Source organism: Arachis duranensis, chromosome 5 (assembly GCF_000817695.3).
Source record: "Arachis duranensis cultivar V14167 chromosome 5, aradu.V14167.gnm2.J7QH, whole genome shotgun sequence".
Taxonomy (NCBI): Eukaryota; Viridiplantae; Streptophyta; class Magnoliopsida; order Fabales; family Fabaceae; genus Arachis; species Arachis duranensis.
Genome location: NC_029776.3, coordinates 49,882,682 through 49,892,366, shown reverse-complemented (window position 1 = coordinate 49,892,366; position 9,685 = coordinate 49,882,682). Strand labels below are relative to the sequence as shown.

At 41.2% G+C, this 9,685-nt stretch overlaps 1 non-coding gene across 1 annotated transcript; it reads right to left on the bottom strand.

Moving 5' to 3' along the window:
- Window positions 1-4,914: 4,914 nt before the first annotated feature.
- Window positions 4,915-5,018, bottom strand: LOC127748255 (small nucleolar RNA R71). Its single transcript, XR_008010197.1, has one exon. It is a non-coding gene; the product is annotated as a small nucleolar RNA R71 (small nucleolar RNA).
- Between the last annotated feature and the right edge of the window lie 4,667 nt (window positions 5,019-9,685).

Sequence of the window (9,685 nt, the reverse complement as noted above, 5' to 3'; positions counted from 1 at the left end):
AAGGAAATTAAATCCAGGCCTAAGCGGCTAAATCAAGCTGTCCCTAACCATGTGCTTGTGTCATGAAGGCCCAAGTGAAAAGCTTGAGACTGAGTGGTTAAAGTCGTGATCCAAAGCAAAAAGAGTGTGCTTAAGAGCACTGGACACCTCTAACTGGGGACTCTAGTAAAGCTGAGTCACAATCTGAAAAGGTTCACCCAGTCATGTGTCTGTGGCATTTATGTATCCGGTGGTAATACTGGAAAAACAAAATGCTTAGGGCCACAGCCAAGACTCATAAGTAGCTGTGTTCAAGAATCAACATACTTAACTAGGAAAGTCAATAACACTATCCGAAATTCTTAGTTCCCAGAGACGCCAATCACTCTGAACTTCAAAGGAAAAAGTGAGATGCCAAAACTATTCAGAAGCAAAAGGCTACAAGTCCCGCTCATCTAATTATAATTAATATTCATTGATATTTTGAAATTTATAGTATATTCTCTTCTTTTTATCCTAATTGATTTTCAGTTGCTTGGGGACAAGCAACAATTTAAGTTTGGTGTTGTGATGAGCGGATAATTTATACGCTTTTTGGCATTGTTTTTAGGTAGTTTTTAGTAAGTTTAAGCTACTTTCAGGGATGTTTTCATTAGTTTTTATGTTAAAATTCATATTTCTGGACTTTACTATGAGTTTGTGTGTTTTTCTGTGATTTCAGGTAATTTCTGGCTGAAATTGAGGGACTTGAGCAAAACTCTGAAAAAGGCTGACAAAAGGACTGCTGATGCTGTTGGAATCTGACCTCCCTGCACTCGGAATTGATTTTCTGGAGCTACAGAAATCCAAATGGCGCACTCTCAACGGCATTGGAAAGTAGACATCCAGAGCTTTCCAGCAATATATAATAGTCCATACTTTAATCTGGAATTGACGACGTAAAGTGGCGCTCAACGCCAAGTACATGCTGCTGTCTGGAGTTAAACGCCAGAAACACGTCACAACCCGGAGTTGAACGCCCAAAACATGTTATAACTTGCCGTTCAACTCCAAGAGAAGCCTCGACTCGTGTATAGATCAAGCTCAGCCCAAACAACACAAAGTGGGCCCCGGAAGTGGATTTATGCATCAATTACTTACTCATGTAAACCCTAGTAGCTAGTTTAGTATAAATAAGACTTTTTACTAGTGTATTAGTCATCTTTTGACCATTCGGTCTTTTGATCATCTTCATGGGGGCTGGCCATTCAGCCATGCCTAAACCTTTCACTTATGTATTTTCAACGGTGGAGTTTCTACACACCATAGATTAAGGGTGTGGAGCTCTGTTGTACCTCAAGTTTCAATATGATTACTATTATCTTCTATTCAATTCTCTTTTATTCTTATTCCAAGATATACGTTGCACTTCAACTTGATGAATGTGATGATCCGTGACACTCATCATCATTCTCACCTATGAACGCGCGTGACTGACAACCACTTCCGTTCTACCTTAGGCCGGGCGCATGTCTCTTAGATTCCCTAACAGAATCTTCGTGGTATAAGCTAGATAGATGGCGGCATTCATGGGAATCCGGAAAGTCTAACCTTGTCTGTGGTATTCCGAGTAGGATTTCGGGAATCTGGAAAGTCTAACCTTGTCTGTGGTATTCCGAGTAAGATTCCGGTATTGAATGACTGTGACGAGCTTCAAACTCCTGAAGGCTGGGCGTTAGTGACAGACGCAAAAGAATCAATGGATTCTATTCCAACCCTGATTGAGAACCGACAGATGATTAGCCATGCTGTGACAGAGCATTTGGACCATTTTCACTGAGAGGATGGGATGTAGCCATCGGCAAGGGTGATGCCTCCAGACGATTAGCCATGCAGTGACAGCGCATAGGACCATTTTCCCGAGAGGATTAAAAGTAGCCATTGACGACAGTGATGCCCTACATACAGCTTGCCATGGAAAGGAGTAAGAAGGATTGGATGAATGTAATAAGAAAGTAGAGATTCAAGAGGAGCACAGCATCTCCATACGCCTATTTGAAGTTCCCACTATTGATTTACATAAGTATTTCTATCCTATTTTATTTTCTGTTTATTATTAATTAATTTTCGAAATCCATAACCATTTAATTTGCCTAACTGAGATTTACAAGGTGACCATAGCTTGCTTCATGCCAACAATCTCTGTGGGATCAACCCTTACTCACGTAAGATATTACTTGGATGACCCAGTACACTTGCTGGTTAAGTTGAACGGAGTTGTGTCCACACATAGCCAAGAGCCACAATAATGATTCCATACAATAACAAAGAGTACTACATTGATGTGATCACAATTTCGTCCACCAACGCTCCATTTGGACTTTTGTAACTCTAGAAAAGCTCTTTCGAGTGCAAGGAGGTCAGATACAGACAGCATCTGCAGCACTTTCTTTGTCTCTGAAACAGACTTTTGCTCCAACTCCTCAATTTCAGCCAAAAAATACTTGAAATTGCATAAAAACACACAAACTCAAAGTAGAATCCAAAAATGTGAATTTTCCACTAAAACCTATGAAAACTTAATGAAACTTAAATAAAACATGCTAAAAACTATATGAAAATGATGCCAAAAAACGTATAAAATTTCCACTCATCACAACACCAAACTTAAAATGTTGCTTGTCCCCAAGCAACTAAAAGTAAAGTAGGATAAAAGAAGATTAATATACAATTAGATTAGCGGAACTTGGTAGCTTTTTTCTTCTGAATAGTTTTGGCATCTCACTATCCATTAAAATTCAGAAATGTTGGTCTCTTTAGGAACTTTGAATCCAGATGATATTATTGACTCTCCTAGTTTAGTTTTTTTTTTATTCTTGAACACAGCTTTTAGAGTCTTGGCAGTGGCCCTAAGCACTTTGTTTTCCAGTATTACTACCGGATACATAAATGCCAGAGACACTTAACTAGGTGAACCCTTTCGGATTGTGATTCAGCTTTGCTAGAATCCCTAGATAGGGGTGTCCAGAGTTCTTAAGCACACTCTTTTTGCTTTGGATCATGACTTTAACTGCTTAGTCTCAAGCTTTTTACTTGACATCTTCACACCACAAGCATATAGTTAGGGACAGCTTGGTTAAGCCGCTTAGGCCAAGATTTTGTTTCTTTTAAGTCCTCATAACCATTGATGCTCAAAGCCTTGGATCCTTTTACCCTTGCCTTTTGGTTTGAAGGGTTATTATATATATATTCTTTTTCTTTTTCTTTTTGCTGCTTTTTCATGCTTCAAGAATCAATTTTTGAGATTTTTCAGATTACCAATAATACTTCTCCTTTTTCATCATTCTTTCAAGAGCCAAAATTCATAAATTCCAACTTCAAATATGCATTGTTCATTCACACATTCAGAAAATAAAAGCAATGCCACCACATTAAGATAATTGAACTATTCTTAAGATAAACTTGAAATTCATGTATCTCTCAATTCTTTTTCAAATAAAATTTTCTTTTAAGTAAGTTAAGAGATTATAGAATATTTTATAGCTTTAAGACATAGATAGAAACGATCATGCAATAAGAACACGAGAACAGACAATAAAACATAACAAAAAATAGAAAAATAACATAAGAAAAGGGAATTAAGAGAACGAATCCACCTTAGTGATGGTGGCTACTACTCCTCCTTGAGGATCCAACGTAGTGCTTGATCTCTTTAATGTCACGCCGTTGTCTTTGTTGTTCTTCCCTCATAGCCCTTTGATCTTCTCTATTTCATGGAGGATGGTGGATTGCTCTTAATGTTCCAACTTCAGTTGCTCCACGTTTGAGCTCCACTCTCTCAGAGAGGTATTCAGTTGATCCCAAAAAATTTTTGGGGAGGAAAATATATCCATTGAGGCATCTCAGAGATTTCTATTGAGGCAGCTCCACATGCTCTTGCTGTGGTCCATATGCTGGCTCTCTAACATGCTCCATCCTTCTTTTAGTGATGGGCTAATCCTCTTCTATGACAATTCCAGTTGAATTGCATAGGTGACAAATGAGGTGAGGGAAGTAGAGGCAAGTGCCTTTCCCTTCCTCTTCCTTTAGGTTTCACCAGTCTTTGGTGCTATACTTAGGAGTGGTAGAAGTCAAAAAGCAAGGCTTTTACAACACCAAACTTAAGAGTTTTGCTCGTCCTTGAGCAAATATGAACAATAGGGGATAATAGAGTAGAAGAAGTTGGAGTAGGTGGAGATTCTGTAGGACCTACTGGTCCTGATAGGCTAGGGAATTTGAATTCCCTACCCTCCTTATGGGCGTTGAATGCCCAGCGTGTGCACCATAGTTGGCGTTCAACGCCAGCTTGCCTCCCATTTGTAGTGTTGAACACCCAGGAGGAACCTCCTTCCTGGCTTTTAATGCCAGGTCTTCTGCCTTTCTGGGCATTGAACACCTAGCCTGGCTCCCTGGTTGGCCTTCAACGCCGGCTTGTTGCTCCCTACAGGGCGTTGAACGCCCACTCTGACTCCTTGTCCGGCGTTGAGGTTTCTGCTCCACGGTGTTATGTTTCCAGTTCTAACTATTTCTGTTTCTTTTCTAACTACTGCACATGATCACAAACATTAAAAAGCAAGGGAAAACTCTAAAAATAAACTAAAATAAACTCAAATGAAAATAAACAAAAGAAATAAGAACAGAAATACTCTACTTATGGTTGGGTTGCCTCCCAACAAGCGCTTCTTTAATGTCATTAGCTTGACGAACAAATCCTTTCAAGGAGCAAGATAGTCATAGGAATAAATATTTACTCCTTACTGGGAGCATCCTTCCTGTGCTCTCATGGATTATTCCCTCTTTGCTGTAAGAGACAGAGCTAGAACATAGTTGGACTCACAACCTAGAAAAAGCCTGAACTCTTAGGACAAGCTGGTCAATGCCTTCTTGACCAAATTCTTTCCACCTCAAAAGATGAGTAAGCTCAGAGTGGACGTCCAAACCTTCAGACAGAAGGAACGTGAATCCCTCTATGAAGCTTAGGAAAGATACAAATAATTAACCAAAAGATGTCCTTCTGACATGTTTCCAGAATGGAGCATCGTATGTATATTCTATGATGGTCTGTCTGAAATGTCAAAGATGTCACTGGGTCATTCTGCTGGTGGATCCCTTCATCTGAAAATGCCTGCAAAAGCCCAGGAACTCATTGAGATGGTTGCAAATAACCAGTTTATGTACACTTTTGAAAGAAATCCTGTGAATAATAGGATGACTCAGAAGAAAAGAGTTCTTGAGATTGATACTCTAAATGCCATATTGACTCAGAACAAAATATTGACTCAGCAAGTCAATATGATTTCTCATAATCTGACTGAATTGCAAGCTGCATCCGGCAGTGCTAAAGAAGCCTCCTCTGAAGGAGAAGCTTATGACCTTGAGAATCCTACAATGGAAGAGGTGAATTACATGGAAGAATCCTATGGAAACACCTATAATCATTCATGGAGCAATCATCTAAATTTCTCATGGAAAGATCAACAGAAGCCTCAACAAGGATTCAATAACAATAATGGTAGGAGAAATAGGTTTGGCAATAGCAAACCTTTTCCATCATCTTCTCAGCAACAGAGAGAGAATTCTGAGTAGAGCCTCTCAGGCTTAGCAAACATAGTCTCTGATCTATCTAATACCACTCTCAGTTTCATGTATGAGGCACGGTCCTCCATCAAAAATTTAGAGGCACAAGTGGGTCAGCTGAGTAAAAGAGTTACTGAAACTCCTCTTAGTACTCTCCCAAGCAATACAGAAGAGAATCCAAAAAGAGAGTGCAAAGCCATCTACACGTCCAGCATGGCCGAACCTGTAGATGAGGGAAAGGCAGTGATTCCCAATGAGGAAGACTTCGTGGGATGTCCACTGGCCAACAAGGAATTCCCTATTGAGGAACCAAAGGAATCTGAGGCTCATCTAGAGACCATAGAGATTCCACTGAACTTCCTATTACCATTCATGAGCTCTGATGAGTATTCTTCCTCTGAAGAAGATGAAGTTGTTACTGAAGAGCAAGTTGCTCAGTATCTAAGAGCAATCATGAAGTTGAATACCAAATTATTTGGTAATGAGACATGGGAGGATGAACCTCCATTGCTCATCAGTGAACTAAATGCATTGTTCAACTGAAGTTACCTCAGAAGAAAGAGGATCCCAGAAGGTTCTTAATACCTTGCAACATAGGCACCATGACCTTTGAGAAGGCTTTGTGTGACTTAGGGTCAAGTGTAAACCTCATGCCATTCTCTGTAATGGAGAAACTAGGGATTTATGAGGTACAAGCTGCAAAAATCTCACTAGAGATGGTAGGCAAATCAAAGAAACAGGTTTATGGACTTGTAGAGGACGTCTTGGTAAAGGTTAAAGGCCTTTACATCCCTGCTGACTTCATAGTCCTAGTCACTGGGAAGGATGAGGATGAATCCATCATCCTTAGAAGACCCTTCCTAGCCACAGCAAAGGCTGTGATTGATGTAGACAGAGGAGAGTTAGTCCTTTAATTGAATGAGGACTACCTTGTGTTTAAGGCTCAAGGGTCTTCCTCTGTAAACATGGAGAAGAAGCATGAAAAGTTTCATCCAATTCTCTCCTTGCAGAGTCAAGCAAAGCCCCCATATTCAAACTCTAAGTTTGGTGTTGGGAGGCCACAATCATGCTCTGAGCACCTGTGAAGCTCTGTAAGAGCTCACTGTCAAGCTATTGACATTAAAGAAGCGCTTATTAGGAGGCAATCCAATTTTATTTATCTATATTAATTACTCTTTCATTTTATTTTCCATTGTCGTTATATGTTTTCTTTAGGATGATGATCATGTGGAGTCATAAAAACAACTGCAAAAATTAAAGCAAAATAAAAAAACAGCATCAAAAATAGCACACCTGGAGGACGAGCTTACTGGCGTTTAAACGCCAGTAAGGATACCAAAATGGGTGTTTAACGCCCAGCCTGACACCATTCTGGGTGTTAAACGCTGGAACTGGCAGGCAAATTGGTGTTTAAACGCCAGTAAAGGTAGAAAAATGGGCGTTTAATCCCCAGCCTGGCACCATTCTGGGCATTTAAACGGCAGAACTGGCAGGCAGACTGTCGTCTAAATGCTAGAAAAGGGCAGCAGACTGGCGTTTAAACGCCAGAAAAGGGCATTAGCCTGGCGTTTAAACGCCAGGAATGGCACACAGAAGGCGTTTAATGCCAAGGAAGTGCAAGGATGAAAAAAAATCCTTGACACCTCAGGACCTTTGGACACCACAGGATACCCACCTACGCCACCTCACTCTCTCTCCTCTTTACACTTCTCTATAACACTCCCCCTAAAACACCACACACCTATCAAATCTTACCCTCTTCCCCATATTCTCTTCACCACTCATATCCATCTCCTAATTCCCAAAAACCCATCATACAACCCACCTACCCCCACCCACTCAATTCAAACCATTTTCCTCCCAAACCCACCCCTTCTCACACGAACCACCTCTCTCTCTTACCCTATAAATATCCCTTCTTACTCCTTCATTTTCATACATCACATACACTAAAAACCCCATTGGCCGAAACCCTCTCACACCTCTATCTCCCACTTCTCTTCTTCTTCTACTCTCTTCTTTCTTCTTTTGCTCGTGGATGAGAAAAACTTTTAAGTTTGGTGTGGGAAAAAGCCTTGCTCTTTATTTTTCCATAACCATTTATGGCACCTATGGCCGGAGAAACCTCAAGGAAGAGAAAAGGGAAGGCAATTGCTTCCAACTCTGAGTCATGGGAGATGGAGAGGTTCATCTCAAAGGTCCATCAAGACCACTTCTATGAAGTTGTAGCCAAGAAGAAGGTGATCCCCGAGGTCTCCTTCAAGCTCAAAAAGGGCGAATATCCAGAGATCTGACAAGAGATTCGGAGAAGAGGTTGGGAAGCTCTTGATGTGTGGAAAACGATCCAACACAAAACTCACCGGCAAGTGTACCAGGTCGCATCAAGTAATAATAACTCACATGAGTGAGGTCGATCCCACAGGGATTGAAGGATTGAGCAATTTTAGTTTAGTGGGTGATTTAGTCAAGCGAATCAAGTTTTGGTTGAGTGGGTTGTATTTAACAGAAGATAAATTGCTTGAAATGTAAAGGGAGAGGGGAAATTGCAGGAAATTAAAGAACAGGAAAGTAAAATAGACTGAATCTTAAAGAACAAGAAATTAAATGACTGAAACTTAAAGTGCAAGAAATGTAAATTGCAGTAACTTAAATGACAAGAAATGTAAATTGCTTGAATGTAAAAGGGATTTGAGGACTGGGATTGCAGAATCTAAACAGAGAGAAAGTAAATTGCAACAATTAAGAGAGCAAAAATTGAATCAGAAGCAATAAGCATTCAAACAGAAAGAAAATAAAATGCAGCAAAGGTTCACAGAAGAACCAAAAGTAAATTGTGGTCTCAGGTCTCAAGAGACTAGGTAGCAGAGCCTAGATCTCTATCTGCCTTCCCAGATCCAAGTATTCAAAGCAATTGACAGAAAATTAAAGAAGAAGCAGTAGAAGAACAGAAATCAAATTCAATTATGCAGAAAAGGATTTAAAGAGATTTTAGATGGGAATTGAGACAGAATTTCCTCAATTTCACACACCCAAAACTCAGAAACAGAAGAGTAGAATTGCCCGAGTAAGAATGAGGAAGGAGATCAGTCAATTCTCCCTTAATCCTCTGAGCTCTCGGTCAAGTCTCTCAAGAACAATTGCAAGAAATTCAAAGCTCAAAGGAAAGTGCAAAATTCAAAAGCTAAGCAAAAGGTAAGTCAAAAAGGTCCTAATTACATCAAACTAGCTTCTATTTATACACTTTCTATTCTTGGATTTTGGGATTTGGATGGGCTTTTGATTTGGTGAAGAAATGAATTAAAATGGGGTTTTAATTTGAATTTTCGGCCCATGAGAAGTTACTCCCAGGAGGCTGCCCTGCCCTTGTGGAGGGCAGGGCAGGATTTGGTGCATGTTGGTGCAGCTTTGGTGCATGTTGGTGCGGTTTTGGTGCGGCCTGGTGCGGTTTCGGTGCGGCCTGGTGCACAAAACGCTGCCCTGCCCTCACCAAGGGCAGGGCAGGAAAAGTTGGTGCGCCAGAATTTGCCTTGGTGCGCTGTTGGTGCTGCCAGAATCAAGAATTGGTGCGCCAGAATCAAGAATTGGTGCGCCAGAAATTTCCTTGGTGCACAGGATGCTGCCCTGCCCTCGCGGAGGGCAGGGCAGGAAAATTTGGTGCTGCCAGGATTGAGCTTGGTGCGTGCTGGTGCTGCCAGGAATGTGCTTGGTGCGCCAGATTGGAGCCTTGGTGCGCCAGATCCGTGCACCAACAAAATGCTGCCCTGCCCTCGCGGAGGGCAGGGCAGTGTTTCCAAAATGATGTCCCGTGTTCGAAACATGGCTGGAACACACGCTCAATTAATTTCCTTGGTTTCTTGGCACGGCACTCAACCTTAGTTTCTTGCTTCTTCCTTGTTCCGTGTTCGATTCTTGTGGCATGCATGGGTGACATTTTTCCTTTGATTTTCTTCCTTAGAGAGCCCGATTCTGCCCTTGTGGAGGGCAGGGCAAGGTTCTCTTCCTCTTGGTCCCAAGGCACATTTTGTGCTCTGCCCTTGTAGTGGGCAGGGCAGAGTTGCCTTCCTTGCTTGGTTCCCTTATGTTGCCCTCCTAGAGGGCAGTGTGCCCTTGT